The sequence below is a fragment of the Oratosquilla oratoria genome, chromosome 16, assembly GCF_046742065.1.
Source record: "Oratosquilla oratoria isolate Oo_2021 chromosome 16, ASM4674206v1, whole genome shotgun sequence".
NCBI lineage: Eukaryota > Metazoa > Arthropoda > Malacostraca > Stomatopoda > Squillidae > Oratosquilla > Oratosquilla oratoria.
The window spans coordinates 20168867-20182181 of record NC_134792.1 but is presented as its reverse complement, the minus strand read 5'-3'; the positions used below and the strand labels follow the sequence as shown (position 1 = coordinate 20182181).

At 35.3% G+C, this 13315-nt stretch overlaps 1 long non-coding RNA gene across 1 annotated transcript in view; it reads right to left on the bottom strand.

The window, feature by feature from the left end:
- Positions 1-5407: 5407 nt before the first annotated feature.
- LOC143033739 (uncharacterized) overlaps positions 5408-13315 on the bottom strand; it is a 175394-nt gene continuing 167486 nt past the window's right edge. Inside the window, exon 3 of the long non-coding RNA XR_012967185.1 lies at positions 5408-5467. This is a non-coding gene — a long non-coding RNA (uncharacterized LOC143033739). The remainder of the gene's footprint in view (positions 5468-13315) is intronic.

Genomic DNA, 13315 nt, shown 5'->3' with positions numbered 1-13315 from the left:
CTCACATCTGGATTTGTAAATAAGCTCAGCTTTGTCCCAATCTAAACAATGTTTAAATTGCTTAACATGTTTTAACACAGCTGAGCTCTCTTGTGCATATTTAATGGAACGTTTATGTTCAATCATCCTAGTATTCAAATCCCTTCCAGTCTGTCCGATGTAAACTAAGTCACAACCTTTATATGGAATCGAATAAACCCCTTGGCTCTGCTCTTCTTTTAACCTTTAGTGGACATTTACCATCTTTTTATTAATGGTGTTAGGGTAATAATTATTCAAATTTAATTTGTCTTTGGGAAGAAACTTGGTCGAGGGAATGAATGATTCAGAAAAGGGAACGATTAAAGAGCTCTTGCCCAATGAAAAATTAGAGGAAGTAGGGGTGGTGTTGAAAAAATTGGATCTCGCTCGGCTGAGGGCTTTGACCAAGAACCAATCCGGGTAAGCTAAATTACTAAGTTGAGATTTTATAATGTTTAATTCTCCTTCAAGAAACTGGGGGCTGCAAATTCTAAGAGCTCGAAGGAATAATCCTGAAGCGACGCTACTTTTTACTTTGTCTGGGTGATTGCTGAAAAAATGAAGATAACTACCAGAATGGGTTTCTTTTCTATAGACGGTAAAAGCAAGCTTGTCTCCGTCACGAACAATGAGAACATCTAAAAAGGGTAGCTTACCTTGTTCTTCCCATTCAACTCTAAACTTAATGTTGGAGGCTAACGAATTTAAATTAGCAAAGAAGTTATCGAATGAACCCCAATTTTCATCCCAAAGAGTGAAAATGTCATCTACGTATCTAAACCAAACCATGTCTGCGGGTTTAATGGTAGGCAGAAGAACAGACTCAAAGTATTCCATGTACAGATTGGCCAATACAGGAGAGAGATTTGAACCCATGCTACAACCAAATTTTTGTCTGAAAAAATAATTCTGAAAGGAAAAAACATTTGATGTGACACACAGGCGAATAAGCGCAATGATTTTTGAAACGGGGAGTGGGAATTTGTACTGAAATGGCTGTAGCTTGGTTTTCAGGAAGGATAGTGTGAAAAGAGAAATTACATCCAGGCTAAGCATTTTTCTACTAGAAAAATTCACTTTTTTTTTTATTTTGTGATGAAATTCTCTGAGTGTTTTAAATGAGAATCGAAGAAAGTACCAACAAACGGGGATAAAAGGTTTGCTAACCATTTTTAAAGTTTGCTGGTACAAGATCCCCGGTTGGAGATGATAGGTCTGAGGGGAATATCAGTTTTATGCAATTTTGGAAGGCCATAGAAATAAGGCAACTTAGGATTAACCACTTTGAGTTTCAATACCTCTTCGTCTTTGGTGATGTTACGAACTTCTTTGTTGAAAGTGGCAGACATGTTTTTAAGTGGATTTTTACTAAGTTGCTCATATGTATCCGTGTCATTTAGAAGGGCCATGGCTTTATCTACGTAACTGTCATGGTCAAGAATAACTATTTTACTACCCTTGTCTGCCTTTGTAATAATAATGTTATCCATGCTCCTGATTGCTTCCAAACTATTTTGATAGCTAATGGGAAGTCCATTTCTTTTATCAAAACAATCTGCAATGCCTTGCAAAAGAGCCCCTTTTAAACATAATAAATTTTTGTCATAGTTGTTATTAGCTAGGAGCTTATCAAAACCTACGAGAAAGTCCATAGCATGATGCTTCTCTGGTTTGAGGGCAAAATTCAAACCAAGGCCTAAGACTTCTAGCTGTGATTTTGTGAAAACAACACTCGAAAGATTAACAACATTGTCTAAAATGGCATACTTTGACCATACACTGTTATTACAAAGCCGAATAAGTTTTTTGTTCAAAATACCTTTATGATGTTCACTTATGTCATTGGCTTGTTAGTGGGCACATTTTTGAAGGAACCGGAACGCTCCTTCATAAGGGCAAAGGAGCAAAAGATTCCTAGAAGCCGTGCGTGAACGTAGATGTGCATCCTCTATTTCCAGGGACGTCAGTTGAATTCGTTCCAGAAGGAAATCACTAATGTAGGACGGAAAACTGTACCCTAATTGTTTATGCTTGTGAAAACCAAACGATTTTGGGCACACTTGTTCCGCTAAGCACTCACTTAGAAAAAGTTTTTGGTTCTTCTTTTTCCTGCTGATGATCAACGCTGATTCAAATTGTCTGTAAGGTGACTTGATCACAGGGTAGCGGTGGAAAAGCAGCTTGAGTGAAGAGAATGCCTCCATCGTGGTAGTAATGTTACAGGTGAATAATGTAATCACACATTTGTCAATAACGTAGAAACCACTGTTGGAGTAGAAAAGACTGGAAACGGGGAATCTATATATTTCGATTGCAAACTGCAATCCTCTTCAGTAGATACAATTAAGAGAGAGCGTGCTGCTTAAGTAGCACCCTTAACAAAAGAAAGGGGAACATAGGAAGATGTCTCTACCCTCGGCTTACTCCGTATGTGAGGTCAGGAGGCAAATGAGCTTTCAATAGGTTGGTGATGAAGAGTCCGGACATTATATCCGGGGACCATTGCCCCTTTGAAATATTCATGTTGGGCTGATATTCAATGATAGTAGACTCTACCATTTTTCTCCTGAACTCACATCTGGATTTGTAAATAAGCTCAGCTTTGTCCCAATCTAAACAATGTTTAAATTGCTTAACATGTTGGAACACAGCTGAGCTCTCTTGTGCATATTTAATGGAACGTTTATGTTCAATCATCCTAGTATTCAAATCCCTTCCAGTCTGTCCGATGTAAACTAAGTCACAACCTTTACATGGAATCGAATAAACCCCTTGGCTCTGCTCTGCTCTTCATTTGCCTCCTGACCTCACATACGGAGTGAGCCGAGGGTAGAGACATCTTCCCATGTTCCCCTTTCTTTTGTTAAGGGTGCTACTTAAGCAGCACGCTCTCTCTTAATTGTATCTACTGAAGAGGATTGCAGTTTGCAATCGAAATATATAGATTCCCCGTTTCCAGTCTTTTCTACTCCAACAGTGGTTTCTACGTTATATATATATATATATATATATATATATATATATACAAATATAAGTATATATATGTATATATATATGTATATATATGTATATATAGATATACATATATATATGTATGTATATATATATATATATATATATATATATATATATAAATCTTTTCAACCACAAATCACTTTTAATTCCATGCCATCGCAATCGAAACTGATAAGGAGCTCGATGGAAGCATGTATGTGTAAATTGATACGCGGTTAAGCTGAGGACTCGAACTCAGCTCGGACGTAACAAAGTGTCAGTGACTTAGCCCATTGCGCTATAAAGAGTTGAGCATAACTTTCTTATATATGTATGCTCGAATTACATACACATACACGAATTTTTGTGTTCAACCTACCTCCGCCATGATAGTCCAATCGTTAGTATGTACATACATACATATACCAAGGCTTTTTCCCCCTTTCAAGGGAGGTAGCCAAAAAGGGAAAGGCATAAAAACACTCCCACCCATTTCATCCCTAAATACACTCCACCCCCCTCCCACCCTCCCTCTCATGTGAGCACCTCCTGGATGACGGGTCATCCCTGCACCTTGCCCACCGCCCTGGGTCAGAAGCAGTGTCGCAAGACACAGCACATCCACAGCAAGGCCGCTTCATTTAATCGGCGACCCCCCCCCCTCTCCGTCCCCCCTTGCATATAAGGAGAGGACGGGGAGAAATCTCTTCGGGCTGCGTCAAAATTTACTCACACATACTACACCACCCCCCACCCCCCGCCCATTCCTCCTCATGCAATCACAACATCATCCATATACAACCATTCTCCACTCACCTCTGTCTTCCATCCTCTCCCTTCCTTCCTCAAGAGACATTCCCCTCTTCCCCAAAGCCCCCTTCACCCCATCCATCCACCTCATCCTAGGACGTCCCCTCATGTTCACTCCCTCCACATCTGCCTTCCATACCTCTTTTACTAGTCTTTCTTCACTCATTCTTTCCATGTGTCCAAACCATCCTAATATTCTTTCATCAACCCTATCTCCCAGCTCCTTTTTCACCCCTGTTCTCCTCCTCACCTCCTCGTTTCTCACTCTATCCAGCCTAGTAACCCCCACCATACTTCTCAGACACCTCATCTCAAACACATTCAAACTCCTTCTCTCTTCTTCTCTTATGTTCCACGTTTCTGCCCCATACAGTGCTGTTGGCACAATCACTCCTTCATACAGTCTCCTCTTTGCATCCATTCCTAAATGTCTATTCCTCATTACACTCTTTAATCCACCAAGGCATTTACTCGCTTCTCTCAATCTACATTCTACCTCCACTTTCACTCCACCTTTTCCTGCTACACTTGCACCCAAGTATCTAAAACTATCCACTTCCTCCAGTCGCTCTCCCTTAATGTTCACTTCCAGTCTACTGCCACTTTCACCCCTTGTACATCTCATCACCTTACTTTTACCCACATTTATCTTTAGCTCTCTTCTATCACATACTCTCCCAAACTCTGCCACCAGCTTCCTCAATCCCTCCTCCGACCCTGCCACAAGCGTTAGTATGTACACGTGGGAAAGTCCATGACTACGTATCAGTTTCCGTATATGCTTCCGTCAAGCTCCTTATCAGTCTCGATCGTGATGGCATGGAACTAAAAGGAAAAATTAATGTAGTTGAAAAGATTGATATATGTGTACTGGGGACCTTTCAGTGTGTGTGTGTATAATACTTTCCCATGCGTACATATTACCAATTGCACTATCATAGCGGGGATGGATTGAGCATGAAATGCGTGTATATATAACTCGACCATACTCGTAGAAATATAAGAAACTGTGCTCAACTTATATCTCTCTTGATAGCGCACTGGTTTAAGACTCCCTATATATATATATATATATATATATATATATATATACTGTATATATATATATATATATATATATACTGTATATATATATACATACATATATATATATATATATATATATATACATATATATATATGTATATATATATATATATATATATATATACTGTATATATATATATACATATACGAAATATATATATATATATACATATATATATGCAACAATAACCACAATGAACGTATGAATAAATATTTTGTACAAATAACAGAAGAATAAAAAGAGCGGAATTCTAAACGTTTTCGTCTCTCAGTACATCTTCAGAGTACGACGATGGATAATATTTTAATTTTTTTGCTACTGCAGCTAGACTTATGCAATCTATTTTGGTAAATTTTAGATGGGTATGATTAATGGTAGTCTCCAGCAGAGTTATAATCAATGGAACCCCACTCAGGTCAGAGTACAACCGATACCTGAAATTCGCCGATAGACTTGTGACATCTCAAAGTTGAAAAAAATGTAACCGTAATTTACCTGGTTGTTGAGGAGTTACCACAACTGGATGCCAAAGAAGACTCAGATAAGGTGTTTTGCCTGTAGGATAAAGAAAATTTATGTTAGTGACATATGTGGTATGTAAGAGAACGTGTTAAAATGCTTGCTTTTTGTAGATATTTGAAAGAAATGAACACAAATTGTTTGTGAGACGCAGATGAAATAGTGAATGAACGTAAAGTTTGTGAATATTAGCATAGAAAACTGTGTCCTATAACATGCACCTTTTTTTTCCAAAATTATCTTTATTAGTATTTTCGTCAGGAAAGCTGTCTGTTTTCAGACGATTAAATTCAACATTAAAGTATATCATGAACAAATAATTAGTTAAGGCTATTTAGAACTGAACTTCTGCTAAGTTTTACGATCCTCTATATTTTTCTAGACGGGTAATTTTATTCACAAACGCATGTGTTTCATGTTCAATAAAGGACGTACGGAAGACAAAACACGTGTTTTCAAACTACGGTACCATATATAGATACACGTGTATGGATACACATGTTGACTCAGGTGTTTTATGTACAGGCAATGAAACATCGTCTGAGACTCACCAAGCCTGAAAGATTCTGGTAACAAGTCAAGTCAATCTTGAATGTTTCTCTCATCGACGTCAGCGATGAAACATGTAAGGAAGTATTGAGTAAACTTTTCTCATCGCTTGCATTTACTGTGATAGCTACCAAAGGGAAATAAAGTATAGGTGTATGATATTGGTTGACAGTTCTTAATATCACGATCGTAGTATTTACCTTCTATCAAATGAAATTACTTCGAGAAGAAAACCATTGATGCACATATTACGCCCGTGCATGCTCATATAGGTTGCCAACCTAAATATCACCATAAGGTCTCACTAGTCCCCCCCACCCACCCAAAAAAAAGAGGACTAGTTTTCTATTCCGTGTCAAAGGGCATTGTTGGGAGACATAGCAAACAAATATTTTGAAAACTAACGAGAAATAAAGGAACCCTAGGAAAATATATTAGTATTTACTAATAAAAGTCCTCCACTCCTTTGAAATTTAACATTGTTTACCGGCACCATTTCTCATTGTTGTAATACAATTTGGTAGCATGATGATATTGTTCATCACTGGCATTCACAATATGTGTAACTCATAAAACATAGTTCTTCTACATAACAAAGTTGGTCTTGCAATTACGTGTGTGCGTGTGTATGTATGTGTGGGGGTGGGGGGTGCGTGCGTGTGAGGTGCATGTATGAGTGGGGTGCGTGTGTATGTATATTAGCATTTGTGCGTGCACGAGTTCTATCATCCCTCTTACCTGGTCAGCCATTCCAGATTTCCCCATCATCCAATATGCATTCGATCATTCCTCTGCGAAAGGGTAAACCATATATATCAAGCTACTTACACTTTAGGGGTCGTTTTCCAGATAACCTTAAAATTCTGTCGAGTAGATTTCAAATTATCATACATGTTAATACACCTACTAATACAATATGTATTAGTAAATGTATTAACATGTATGGTAATCTCATTCTCTATCTCAAGAAATACTTTTGAATTGGAATAGAAAATGAAATATCTCGATATACTCTGACCAGAATATTGCGAATTGAACTGGATGCAATTTCCGGCGCAGCAGCAGCAGATTCATACCAAAATCGAAATTGAAATAGAATCATGGAAATAGAATCACATCGGACTTCTTAAATTTATCCTTGAGGTCATCGGATTATTTTGATTTTCTCTTCTTCCTCTGTCAGCCACATTTTTCTTCTTTTTATATTTTGTTTCCCGTGCACTTTGAGCCACTTCAGATATTGGCGAACTTCAATTTATATAACATTATACTGTAGATCTAAGCAAGTAGTACTAGGTAGGCCTCCATGCTGAAGGATCAAATATAAAGTAACCTGGACATAATAATTCAGAACAAATTTCCTTGGTTAAAAAAGAAAAGTCCTAAAACATTAGCTCGAACAAAATTAATGAAATGCCCTATATTGAGTATGTTAACAATTTGAATACTATATTTATATTTTTTTCGCTAATCACTTTTTTTTCTCTCTCTCTCTTCTGTATTTCTTTTTCAAATTCTTTCTTGTCTACCACTCCATTTTTAATACCTTTTTCCCTTGCAAGCCTGCATTCTTCTCTGTTTTATGAAGTTGTTTTCTATTTGATGTTATTCGTATTTCTTTTCTTTTAACCTCACCAACGTTATCATTTTATTTGCGAGACAGTCACAAGGTATCTTATGATTGGAATTCAATCTCCACTCATAGGTTTGTTGTTTTCCTGTCTCACATTTTTAGCCTCTATACTTCCTGCATTCCGTTACCTTCTTTAATATTCTCCTTCACCATCTTTATGACTCTACCTCTTCGACACAAAATTGTCTCCAAGGATAGAGGAGGTGTTTATTGGCGATGAAATAAAAAAAAAAATCTAGACTTGTATCGGTGCATTCCAGTCCTCAGAGAAAGCTCAATGTCCTTGTATATAAAACTGGGTACAATCAATACCGGACGTACATGTATTAATCTTTTAGCGAAAAGTTTCAGCAAGTTAAATGAAATAGTTTGATAATAAAAGGAGGAGCACACTTTAGCCGTGAAAAATCTGGCTGAGTCACTAGATTAGTGTTTTTAAGACAGCTTGATAGATATATTGTTCATCTTTTTCACAAAGATGTCTACACTGAAAAAGTTTGATTTTTGAAAAATAAATTCAAGTATACCTGGTGAATTTATTGCAATTGTTTATTAATGCATAAACCTCGGTGTTACTGACAACGATATTCTACCAAACCAGCCGAAAAGCTTTAACGCAAGACTTAAACTGACATACGGATTAAATTTTCAATCAGCCTAAGTCCTTTCAAAATGAAAAGTTACAAACATTCACAAAAATCCACCACACCACAGATTTACTCGTCCAGTTTAGCGTAGCTTAACCTCAATCTAAAGTTTGCTGCCAATCGGTGTCTCTCCATCCACGTACTCTTTGATCAATCTCTTATCTCTTGCAAAAGACCTAGTTTCATTACCGACCCCCAATAATTACTCTTCCTACTTCTAAACTTTAGCCTAAAAACGCCCAAGTTTGATAAGCGAAGTTTGTGTTTTCTTTTCATTAACAGAATGTCCTACTCTCAATATCCAGTTAACAACTATCAGTTTATTTATAGAATAAAACACTAATATATGTTTTGGTTTGATTTAACCTGATTCTTAAATGAAGCAAGATAGACATAGAAAGACAAGGAAGAAAGAATAGAGGGTCATGATTGATTCTGTTCCTAGTAGGCCCGTTAGCTTATAGGATAGGTTGGAAATAAACATTAGTATAATAACTACTCTCTCTCTCTCTCTCTCTCTCTCTCTCTCTCTCTCTCTCTCTCTCTCTCTCTCTCTCTCTCTCTCTCTCTCTCTCTCTCTCTCTCTCTCTCTCTCTCTCTCTCTCTCTCTCTCTTTCTCTCTATCTATCTATCTATCTCTCTCTCTCAATTTCTTTCTACCTATGTATGTGTATATGTAAATGTACATTGACATACTGTATGTTATATATGCGTATATATATATATATATATATATATAAATATATATATGTATACATATATATATATATATATATATGTATACATATATATATATATATATATATATATATACATATATATTATAATAAACACACCCCACAAAGACAAGGAAATATCACTATATACTACAGAAATTACATGTCAGAATACAAGACAGATGAAAAAGTCATTAAAGATATCATTACAAAAAACGTTAAGTCCACTAACCCAAAGGACAAAATATAACTGATCATATATTACAAGACCCGAAAGACGTCACAGCATTTACTGAGAAGCCGCCCTCCCATCGTCTTTGCAGGAAAACCACGTCATTTACCCACACCAATGTACCGTTGAGAACTGTGGGTCTCAAAAATACATCGGGATGACAATAACAAAACTCACGAGACAACTCGCCACCTGCAACACGGAGCTATTAAGAATCATTATAACACCAAAACTTAACTTCCCTCACCCGCCAAAGCTTAGAAGAAGGAACAACAATAATAGACAGAGAAAAAGACTCTCGTAGACTAACATTCATTGAAACAATTTACATAGCAGAATTAAAACCAACCATGAACATACATGTCATAAACCTTCAGATTATCCCAATTCAGATATACACGTGACCTCCCCTAGTGATTTCTGATTGCTGTGGAGCAGCCAATCAGAATGACTACTTTCTACGACACCATCCAAACAATTAGAAACAAAACAGCATATAAACGTCACACACAAACACTCAAACAAATAGTCTGTAGATGGTCTCCAGAGAAGACTGAAACGTTGCAACTACTAACGGACAACTACTCAACAAAATAACAGTCCAACATTATAAAATGCCATGAGAAATATAAGTTCTCAACAAAAAATTAAACAATGCAGAAACAGTAATATAATTTACTTTTGCCTGTTTACAAGAGAAAATATATACATATACATACATACATATATATATATATATATATATATATATATATATACATATATGTATATATATATATATATATATATATATATATATATACATATATACATATATATAAGATTAAATTATATTTCTTTTTATGCATTGTTTAACTCTTCCTTCACCCAATCTATCCATCTCATCCTCGGTCGTTGCATTAAGTTTCCCTTCACCTCTGACTTCAATACCTCATTTACTAATTTTACGTCATTCATTCTTTCCATGTACCTACACCATCCAAATAATATTTCATCCGCCCTATCTATCATCTCAACAAATGGTTAAACACTGCAGAACCAGCAATATCATTTAACTTTGTCTGTCTAAAATAGAATATATTTGTATAAACATATATATATAAATATATATATATATATATATATATATATATGTATGTATATATATATATATATATATATTTATATATATGTATATATATATACATATATATATTCATATTCATATAAATACACACACACACACACACACACACAATATATATATATATATGTGTGTGTGTATATATATATATATGTATATATATATATATATATATATATGTATATATATATATATATATATATATATATATATATATATATATATATATATATTGATTGGATTGATTGATTTGTGTGTACGTATGTATGTATGTGTGTGTGTGTGTGTGTGTGTGTGTGTGTGTGTGTGTGTGTGTGTGTGTGTGTGTGTGTGTGTGTGTGTGTGTGTGTGTGTGTGTGTGTATCTATATATATATATATATATATATATATATATATATACATGTATATATATATATGCTTAAAAGTGGCAGTTTGCCGACAAGATTGACGAGGTAAACACCATATGAGGCCGGAGCCTTTATTTGTACGACGTTTCGCTTATTACAGCTTTTTCAAGTACAAGTTGAGATACAAATGCTTGAGATTAATCTCAAGCATTTGTATCTCAACTTGTACTTGAAAAAGCTGTAATAAGCGAAACGTCGTACAAATAAAGGCTCCGTCCTCATATGGTGTTTATCTCGTCAATATATATATATATATATATATATATATATATATATATATATATGTATGTATGTATGTATATATACATATATATTCCGTCGAATACTTGTACACGAGTACAAAGTTTTGATAATATAATTATGTATAGAAAAAAATTATATAAAAACCTTTTATCGGTATTGAATTGGAGTAAGACATGTTGTGAAAAAAGATTGCTGACAAATACTTGTGTTGGAGTTGTGTTTAATGAAATATATCCCATATTGATTCGTTTATCTCGACTGTCCGTAAATTCTCACGTGCAAATAGAAACTTATAGACACATATACACAAGAACACACGCATCATCTACACATGCACTCATCCTTTCACACGGCCCAATACATATTCTTCCTCCACACATACACACACACACACACACACACACACACATACACACACACACTCACACACACATATACACATACACACACACACACACACACACACACACACACACACACACACACACACACACACACACACACACACACACACACACACACACACACACACACACACACACACACACACACACACACACACACACACACACACACACACACACACACACACACACACACACACAGATACGCGGACACATGGACGCACACATATGCACAGGCATACAAAAATGTAGTGAGGTAAAGGATAGAAGAGATAAGACTTGGAAAAAATGAAAAAAGGAAAAAAACACCTGTAAAGTGGCAAATATATATCAAACTAAGATATGAATATGTAAAACAAGGAAGGGAATAAAAATAAACTATGAAAAAGACATAACAGACAAATATACAGATCAATCTATATCATTGTATAGATATGTGAATGGTAAACTAAAAATAAACAGGAAATAGTAAAACTACGTCTAGGGAACATGGGGTACACAAAGGATATAGAAATGGTTGAAATTATGAACAAACATTTTAAATCTATACACAGTAAAGAAAACATACACAATTGGGATGAAGGAATGGGAGGAAGATCCCCCCAAATGAAAGATATAAATGTGGCAAAAATAAATAAATAAGAAATAAAAAATAAAAAATAAGGGACTAAATAATGAACCTTGATGTCAGAAAATCACATGGCCCGGACGAAATTGCAAACTAGATACTAAAAGAATGTATAGATGAACTAATGGACAAAATATATAAGATAATATACTGCTCACTCAAGGAATGAAAGGTACTGGAAGAGTGGGAAAATGACAATATCGTGCAATATATAAAGTGGGAAACAAGGAAGACCCAATAAAATATAGACTGGTCTCCCTTGCAAGTACAATAACCACAATTTCTGAGAAAGTTATCAAAAGTAGATGGACTAAACATTTGGAGGAGAACAATATACTAAATCTGAGACAATTCGGATTTAGACAGGGAAGGTAATGTGCCACAAATTTGATCTGTTTCTGTTTAAGGTTAATAGACATAATGCAAGAAAGGGACGGATGGGCAGACTGTGCTTTCCTGGACATACAAATGGTGTTTGATAAAGTATCACACAAAAAATAATTAATAAAATCGAAACAACAGGAGGTATACAAGGAAAACTATTGAAACGGATGAAAGGTTTCTTGCATGGAAGATATAAACTCTACTTTAGAAGGAATAATAAGTGGAATCCTACAGGGTTCAGTACTGGCTCCGATAATGCTTGCTATATATGTAAAGGTGTAGAATGTTATATGAATTTCTTTGCAGATGACACAAAACTACTAAAGAAAGTAAGTACGGAAAAAGAACGCTATATAGTGATCTTGACAACGTCTGGTAGTAGAATCAGAAGTGAGAAGTACACCTCAACATTAAGAAAAGTAGTATAAAAGAATTTGAAAAAAAAAAAGAATATCAGGACAATATGAAATCAGTGCAAAGGAAGTAAGGTAAGTTGGATCCAGAAAGAACCAAGGAGTAACCATAACCAAAGACATGTCACCAGACAAGTAGATTAACAAAATAGTCGGAGAAATCTACAATTTATTAAGATCAATAAAGGTGGCTTTTAATTACTTGGGTGAGGTAATGTTAAAAAAAAATACTTGTCACACTAATAAGCCTAAGACTGGAGTACGCAGCGACACTTTTGACACTATGTCAAAACTGACATATGAACAAAGATTGTCTAAAATGGAGCTACTAATCCTAGAATATAGAAGAGAAAGAGAAAATATGAACAGAATCTTAAAAAGAACAGTTATAAAAAAGAAAAAAAAATCCACACCGAGTGGTGGATGCCTGGAAAAAAATTGGACGAAACAAGAGTGTGTGCAAACACCATACATAAACTTAGGAACAAACAAGATATTTCTAG